At 48.9% G+C, this 8,176-nt stretch overlaps 1 protein-coding gene across 2 annotated transcripts in view; it reads left to right on the forward strand.

Moving 5' to 3' along the window:
- Myrip (myosin VIIA and Rab interacting protein) overlaps nt 1-8,176 on the forward strand; it is a 183,656-nt gene that overhangs the window by 80,371 nt on the left and 95,109 nt on the right. The gene's annotated exons all lie outside the window — the stretch shown is intronic.

Consider the following 8,176-nt stretch of genomic DNA (forward strand, 5'->3'; position numbering starts at 1 on the left):
AGTCAAATAATCACAGAAATAAGGCTGGAGAGACAGCTCAGTGGTTAAGAGCACTGGATGGCCTTTAAGAGGTCCCAGGTTTGAGTCTCAACACCCACATGGCAGCTCACAACTGTCAGTAACTCCAGTCCCAGGGGATCCAAATCCAGCTCCCCCCTCAGGCTCTGCACACACATACATGCAGGCAAATACTTGCTCACATAAAATAAAATAAAAAACAAATATTAAAATAAATGGTTCCTAGCCACCGCCACTGCCTTCCTTGCCTGACGCTGTGGAAATCGTGGATCAGTGCTAACGCGGGCCTCTGCTGAGGACACCGCTCCTTCTTTGGAGATGTTCTGAAGTGTTTGCGCCATCAGCAGGCGTCTGGATCTGAGACACTGCTGTGCTCCTGAACACACAATCTAACAAGTACGCCGAATTTCCCCCCAGTTGTGGGAACGTACCTTGCCTTGCAAGACAACAGCTAGGGGCTGGTTTCGTGTCAGAGTTAGGACGTGGCAGCTGTGTGTAGAGGACCCACTATGTGCTCATGGAGGAGGCCTCTGGCACACAGTGGGAGCCGGGGAAATAGAGGTAGACCCGATAACAGCAAATCAGAAGAATGCCAAGAAAAAAACAAACGTGGCCTTGACGAACTTGAGCCTCCCATCGTGTGATATGAACTGTAATGCGCCTCAGTTTCCACGTCTATGAGCAGAAAACATGCTTATCTTATTGGTTCTAGGAATATCAAGTGAGCAGATGCATGTCAGGGGCTGGGCAGAGCAGCAAGGGGGCGTGGTTTGATCCTGGTTTGTGGAGACACACAGAGCAAGAATGGAGGACTTGGCTCTGGAGAGAGGCTATGTGGGTAAGTGTCTCCAGCGGAACTTAGCAGCATGGATGCCCACGAGCTCTGCAGGCTTGAGGAGCCCCCCAATCTCTTCAGCCTCTGTCTCCAGCAGCACCCATGTGTGTTGGCAGCCACGTGGATGAGAAATTGGACCTGGCCCCTGTATGTAGGTGGCTCCCCTGGTGTTGTTGACATTTTTGTTAATGGAATTGCTACTTTCATTAGCAAAGCAAATTGCTAAATGAACCACTTACGAACTACTGTGGGCCTTATTTACAGAAATCCCACAGCCTTGCCTGGATTGAACAACAGTCAGGGCTGGTCATTGTGCATGGTGGCAGAGGGCCTGCTAAGTCTCTTGGGAACTACACAGAATATTTCCATGACAGATTGAGTAATTTCAGCATCATAAACTATCAAAGAGGAGAGTCTAACCAGTAAATAGTGTTAATCTTTAAAATATTTTGCAAAGGGAGAAGTGGCTTTTCATTGTTGTATTTGTTGTCGTGTGCGTGCGTGTGTGTGTGTGTGTGTGTGTGTATGATGGTGGATGTGTGTGTGCGTCGTGTGTGTGTGTGTATGATGGTGGATGTGTGTGTGCGTGTGTATGTATGATGGTGGATGTGTGTGTGTGCGTGTGTGTGTGTGTGATGGTGGATGCAGGCATGCCGTGGCTCGTGTGTAGAGGTCAGAAGACAGCTTGGTAGCGTCAGGTTCCTTCTTTCCTCCACTGTGTGGGTTCTGGGGGTCAATCCCAGGTCTCCAGGCTATGTAGTAAGTATCTTTACCTACCTGGTATTTTGCTGGACCAAGAATTGTCTTTTAATATATCGATTCTACATTCAACTTCTGATATTGTTGCTCCAATCATTTTCCCTGTAAGTAGACTCTTTTTCAAAGGCTTATTTTTATTTTATGTGTGTGTATTTTGAATGCATGTACACATGTACACCACGTGTGTGCACCACATGTGTGCAGTGCTTTCAGAGCCCACAGGAAGGGTGTTGGGTCCCCTGGAACTGGAGTTAGAGATAGCTGTGAGCTACCGTGTGGTGCTGGGGGTGAGCCTGGGTCCTCCACAAGAGCAGCCAATGCTCTAGTCACTGCAACAGCTCTCTAGCCCCAAGCATAGAATCTTGAGTGTGTTTTCTGGGTTCTGAGGAGATGATATCCCATAATACACAGGCAGAAACTCCTCTTCCTGGCCTTATCCACAGACCCACCTGCTGCACTGCCAGAAGCCCCTACTGTCTAGATTTATATGGCTCTTGACAGAACCTAGAGAGAAAAGCTCTCATTGTGTGGCAAACAGGTGTGATATACTTTAACCCGAGATCAGAAGTATTTCAAATCTAGAGCAGTCGGAGAAATGTAGCTCTGCAGAAATCCTTTAAAAATTATACTTTCAGCGAGGCTTAAACCATAACCAAATACCACATTTGAGCATAAACCTGAAATACAAGCTTCTCGTATTTGACATGCTGAGCCTGGATTGCATTTTAGTTCCATGGGATCTGTTCTCTCGCTGCACCAGCACCTGTGCAGGATATAGGGTGCTAACTTAAACATCAGGTCTAGAAACGAAGGAGAACTAGGGTAAAAGGAAAGCAAGCCCCAGACAAAATGGCTAGATCGTGATTGTTCTGTTCGTATTTCGCCCCTGCTGGTTGTGGTACCAAAATTGTCTTGACATACCACTGGCTCCTGGTCCATCACCTCCCTCTGGACCAGTGGGAGGGTCTGTGTGATGGTTAATTCTGTCAACTTGATGCAACCTAGAATCGCCTGGAGAGAGAGTCTCAGTGAGGGATTATCTAGACCAGGGTAGGCTGTGGGCATGCGTGGGAGGGGTTGATTGATTACATTAGTTACTATGGGAAGGCCTTGCCCACTGGGGTGGCACCATTCCCTGGGGTTAGACCTTGGCCTGTGTGAGAGTTGAGACGCTGGCTGAGTGCTAAGCGTACATGCTTTTCCACTCTCTCTGCTCTTGGCCGTGCTGTGACCGGCTGTTCTACCTTGCTGACACCCTGACTCCCTGTCCCAGTGGACTGCGACCAAAGCTGTTAGCAGAGATGAGCCCTTTCTCCTCCTTGCTGTGTGTGAGTACACTTTATCACAGCAATAGCAACGCAGTGGGGCACTTGGGATGCAGTGACCTTGCAGTGACCTTGGCCCTCACTGACTCAGTCACATGAACAGTTAGAGAGCATCATTCCTTATAGATCATGAGGAGGACCAGGAAGGGAAGGAGCAAAGAGCTAAGGTGTGTGTTGGCACTAAGACCCGGAAGATGCTGGCCTTTACATCACACAGTCTCCTGCTACCAATCCCTGCATGAGAAATTAACTTAGGATTCAACCTCAGGAAGCAGGATCTCCCGTGAGGAACTAAGGAATTTCTTGAGAATTATATTTATCTCTCCGTGCCCTTCTTTTCTTTTTTTCAATATGTATTTTTTCCCTCCTTGCTATAACTTTGAAATAAATATTGATGTTCGGTAAAAACCTCGAGAGGCCTCTTCTTGAGGAAGGTAGGGCCTGAGGAGATGGTGTTCAGTGCTTGCTTTGCCAGCATGAGGACAAGTGTTCAATCCCCAGAACCCATGTACGATGTTGGGTGTGGTGATGCATGTCTGCAGTGTTAGCGCTGGGAAGCAGATCCGGGGGGCTCACTGCCGGCCAGCCTGGTCTGCAGTGTTAGCGCTGGGAAGCAGATCCCGGGGCTCACGGCTGGCCAGCCTGGTCTGCAGTATTAGCACTGGGAAGCAGATTCTGGGGCTCACGGCTGGCCAGCCTGGTCTGCAGTGTTAACGCTGGGAAGTAGATCCCGGGGCTCATGGCTGGCCAGCCTGGTCTACAGTGTTAGCACTGGGAAGCAGATTCTGGGGCTCACGGCTGGCCAGCCTGGTCTGCAGTGTTAGCAGATCCGGGGGCTCATGACTTGGCCAGCCTGGTCTGCAGTGTTAACACTGGGAAGCAGATCCTGGGGCTCACGGCTGGCCAGCCTGGTCTGCAGTGTTAGTGCTGGGAAGCAGACCCTGCACGTTCCTGACTTGGCCAGCCTAGTCTACTTTGTAAGTTCATGGAGAGACTCTGCCTCGAAAACAAGTCCAAGTTGGGAGGATGGCATCTGAAGAATGACACCTGTGCTTGTCCCCTGGTCTCACCCTGCATGAGTGCATGTGTACACACACACACACACACACACACACACACATGTACACATGCAGACACACATGCACATCTCTTCTGGTTAGTGTATCTCTTCAACAAATGCCTGCAGCACTACCCTGGACCATAGTATAGGATAGTTCCAGGACAGACCAGAACCATCCTAGACAGACCACAGACAAGACAGGATTGGGCCACAGCGGGTGTGTTTGAAAAACGCTACAGATAGCAGTTGCTCCTTGTGTTGTATAACAAACAGTTCTGCACTGAGCTCCTGCCAGTCTACACTCCTCGTTGATACAGGGTGGAAACTGCCTTAAGATGCTTCTGAGAGCTGGGGTCACTGGAAATATCCCGTCCCTCTGTGGGCACTGCCAACCTAAAAGTGTTCTGTCCTCTGTAGGCACCTTCTTCTGGGTTCTTCTTGTGTCCTTTCCTTACTGTTTACTCTTCCATTTATATATGAGAACATTACCAATAACTTCTCTCTGTCTCTCTCCATCTGCCTCTCTCTCTCTCTCTCTCTCTCTCTCTCCCCTCCTTCCCTCCCTCTCACTTTCTCTCTGTTTCCCTCCTCATCTCCTTCCCCTGAGAACATCAGAAGCAAAAAGGACCCAGGTTTCCAGTCTAATCTGGTACACATCAGCATCCTCCCGGGACAGCAGTCTCCTCCCTGGATCTTAGTTGATGCTCTGTACCACATCCAGTTCCCCCACCATCCAGGGCACCCATTTCCCAGTGACTGTCACTGGCTAGTGATAAAATATGAGTGATTTTACCTCTGGTAAAGGAAAATCCCCATGACAGAGATGATAGTACCCTCTGGGACAGCTTCCCAAAGACATGACTGTTAAATACTGGTACACAAAAGACTGTCCTCAGCTTGGCAGTGGGTGGTGCATGCCTTTAATCTCAGGAGGCAGAGGCAGGCAGATCTTTGTGGAAGACCTCAAACTCAGCATCTAGCTGAAGTTGGCCTGGAACTTCGGATTCTCCTGCCCCCACTTCCAGAGGCTAGCATCAGAGGGTCATGCTATTGCATATGGTCTGTGTGGTGCTGGGGACTGAACCTAGGGCCAGGCAAGTCCCCTGTCACCTGAGCTACCTCCCAAATCCCTGTCCTTGCTTCTTCCTGTAGGTCCAGTTTTGTGCTAAGGGCAAGATCTGGGCTCCTCATGAAGCAAGTATGAAGCTTCCTACTGAGGCCACATCATGCTCGTCTCCTTTGCCCTCCTCAGTTACAGCCCCTCTCCCTCCCTGTGATCTTCAGTCTCTTTAATTTCGGATGATTCCACACAGGCATGCAATGTATTAAGTGGCACTTGCACCCACCCCTGCTGTCCCCTCTCAGCTCCTCTCAGAGCCCCCCAACAACCTTTGCTCAATTTCATGTCCTCTTCTCTTTCTTTTTATAGTTTCTATAACCCACTGAGTCCAGTGAGTGCTACCCATATACATGGGCATGGGGTCATCCTCCGGACACCCCCAGCCATCCAGTGAGTGTTACCCAAACACATGGGTGTGGGGCCGTCCACTGGGCACCTCCCAGCCACCCTGAAACTCACGTCCTACTCAGAACCTTTCTGCTCTGTTACTGTGTGGAGCGGCATGGCTGCTGTAACTGGGAAGAGCCCTCATTGTTGCAATGTTCCTCGTTGATACAATGTTTACTCCAAGTCACTCTGCTGCTTCCCGCTGTTCTCATGCTCATTTTGCCCCTGCCCCTGCCCTGGGATTCTTCCCTAATGAGACAAGAAGGCTTCCTCACTAAAAAAAAATAAATAAATAAAAATAAAAAAAAATAAAAATAAAATACTGCCTGTTCCTCCCTCTGTCAGGAGCCATCAGCTGCCAGCAGGTGGGGACTCATCCAGGGGTGGGGCCTTGTGTGCCCTCCTGCTGTAGAGAACACTCAGAATAAACCACATGCATGGGAACCCTGCCCAAGGTCCATTGGTTGGGTCTCTGATTTCCTAACCATCAATGCAGGTAACTCATATGGAGGATTATTCTGAGGTTAGTAATGTCTGTTGAGTGTCTAATAAGGCTTTGAACACAGGTGTTCAAGGGATAGGAGAATTAATTATTACTGTGATGTTGGGAAGAATCCATGACCGAGGAAATGGCAGAAAACGGACATTTTATTGAAAGGTTTCAGTGTGTCCTGTTATTTATTCTGATTGTTCTGGTCATCCTGGCCCAATAGAAGGCAGTGTGTCATTCCCTTTGCCAAGACGCTTTCCAGTTCCCAAGTGCAGGACTGCCCTCTAGTGGTCTCTGAACAAATGTCAATTGAAAAATAGGTGGTTTTAAAAAATTGTGTTTCCACGTTCCTGTGTGCATGCTCATGTATGTGGATACAGGCGCACACATGCCATGGCATGCATGTAGAGGTCACAGGACAAACTCGGGTGTCAGTCCTTGCCTTCTACCTCATTTGAGAAAGGGTCTCTCACCATTGCCTATGCCAGGCTAGCCGGTTTATGAGGAGCTAGCCCAGGCTAGCCGGTTTATGAGGAGCTAGCCCAGAGAATAAAATTTTGCAGCCAAATGGGGAAACTGTGTCACGACCAGTCTGCCCGGATGTCACTCTCAGTTGCCCAGTCTTCTCCGGGGGTCAGTCACACACCCCGGGATCACTCTCTGGCCTCCACAGCCATTCATGTGCACACACTTCTGAGTGTTGGCAGTACTCATGCTGTCTAACATGGAAACCAAAGCCAGTCAGCATGCGCATGCCAGAGACCAGAACTAGTTGGGATGTGTGCGTAAGGGTGAGTTTGATTTGTCTCAGGGATGTGCTTGGTGATGACGCCAACAGGCAGGTCCAGTCTTCAGGGCGAATGGAGGTTGGAGATCCAGGGAGAGTTGCCAACTCGAGTCTGGAGGTGGTGGGGTCTGCTCCCCTGGTTTCTGCTTCTTCTGTGGGTATGAATGAGACCCGCCCATATTATGGGGGAGTAATTGGCTTAAGTCAAAGTCAATTTAAATATAAACTTTTTTTTAAAAAAAAATCTTTCTTTTTTCTTTCTTTCTCTGTCTCTCTCTCTCTCTCCTTCCCTCCCTCCCCTCTCTGTGTGTGTGTGTGTGTGTGTGTGTCTGTGTGTGTGTGTGTGTGTGTGTGTGTGTGTGTGTCTTTGTTATGTACTCCTCATTTCCGTGGGTGCCCTTAGGGGCCAGCAGCATCAGATCCCCTGGAGCTCGAGTTACAGGCAGGTGGCTGTGAATTGCCTAATGTGGATGCTTGGACTCAAAGCCAAGGCTTTGGAGGAGGAGTCCACACTCTGAACCACTGGGCTGTCTCTTCAGCCCTCTGGATGTTAACCTTATCTTAAAAGTACCTAGATAGCACTATCTAGACTGATATAACCTAATAGCTCACTTCTGCCTAATAGACACACAAAATTAACCTAGGTTTTCTTTTTTTAAAATTTATTTATTTATTAAGGATTTCTGCCTCCTCCCTGCCACCGCCTCCCATTTCCCTCCCCCTCCCCCATCAAGTCCCTCTCCCTCATCAGCTTGAAGAGTAAACCTAGGTTTTCTGAGACCACGTTTTCGGATGTGTCTGATATTCCTCAGCTTACATCATCCTCCCTCCAGGGAAGGGCCCTGGGGCAGGATCTTCATGTTCTATCATGCTTGCCTGTCATGGCCTCATCTTTGCTGCCTCTGAACTACTCCACGCTTAAGATATCACATGGCTTGAGGCAGCATCTCCGCAGATGTCTATTTAATAAAGAGCCACATAAATTATGTAGTGTCCATCTATAAGCCCGACAGATAGACATTTCAACAAGCTGTGAATCTCTTTACTCAATGAGAATGTTAAAGTCATTTGTAAATTTAGTTTTGGATTCAGAATATACTTTTTATCAAGGTGGTGTTATTTTTCATACCCAGGTGGTCTTCTGTGTTACAGAGCAGACTGAACTCTGGCTGAGCCAGGGTATGCATCCCCACTGAGATCCACTTCCTCTCTGGGCAAGCAGGGGAGGGTGGCCTGAAGAGGAGGACGTGCAGTCATCTCCCTGTGGCCCCCAGGGAAGAGGAGATCAGAACACTGACAGTTGTGCAGACTGCAGTTACCCACACGGACGCTGGACCTCAGGAGGCTGCGCTGTTTGTTCCGTGTACACATTCATGCCTCTTTTATTGAAGGGCA

The sequence above is a fragment of the Microtus ochrogaster genome, chromosome 5 (assembly GCF_000317375.1).
Source record: "Microtus ochrogaster isolate Prairie Vole_2 chromosome 5, MicOch1.0, whole genome shotgun sequence".
Lineage (NCBI taxonomy): Eukaryota > Metazoa > Chordata > Mammalia > Rodentia > Cricetidae > Microtus > Microtus ochrogaster.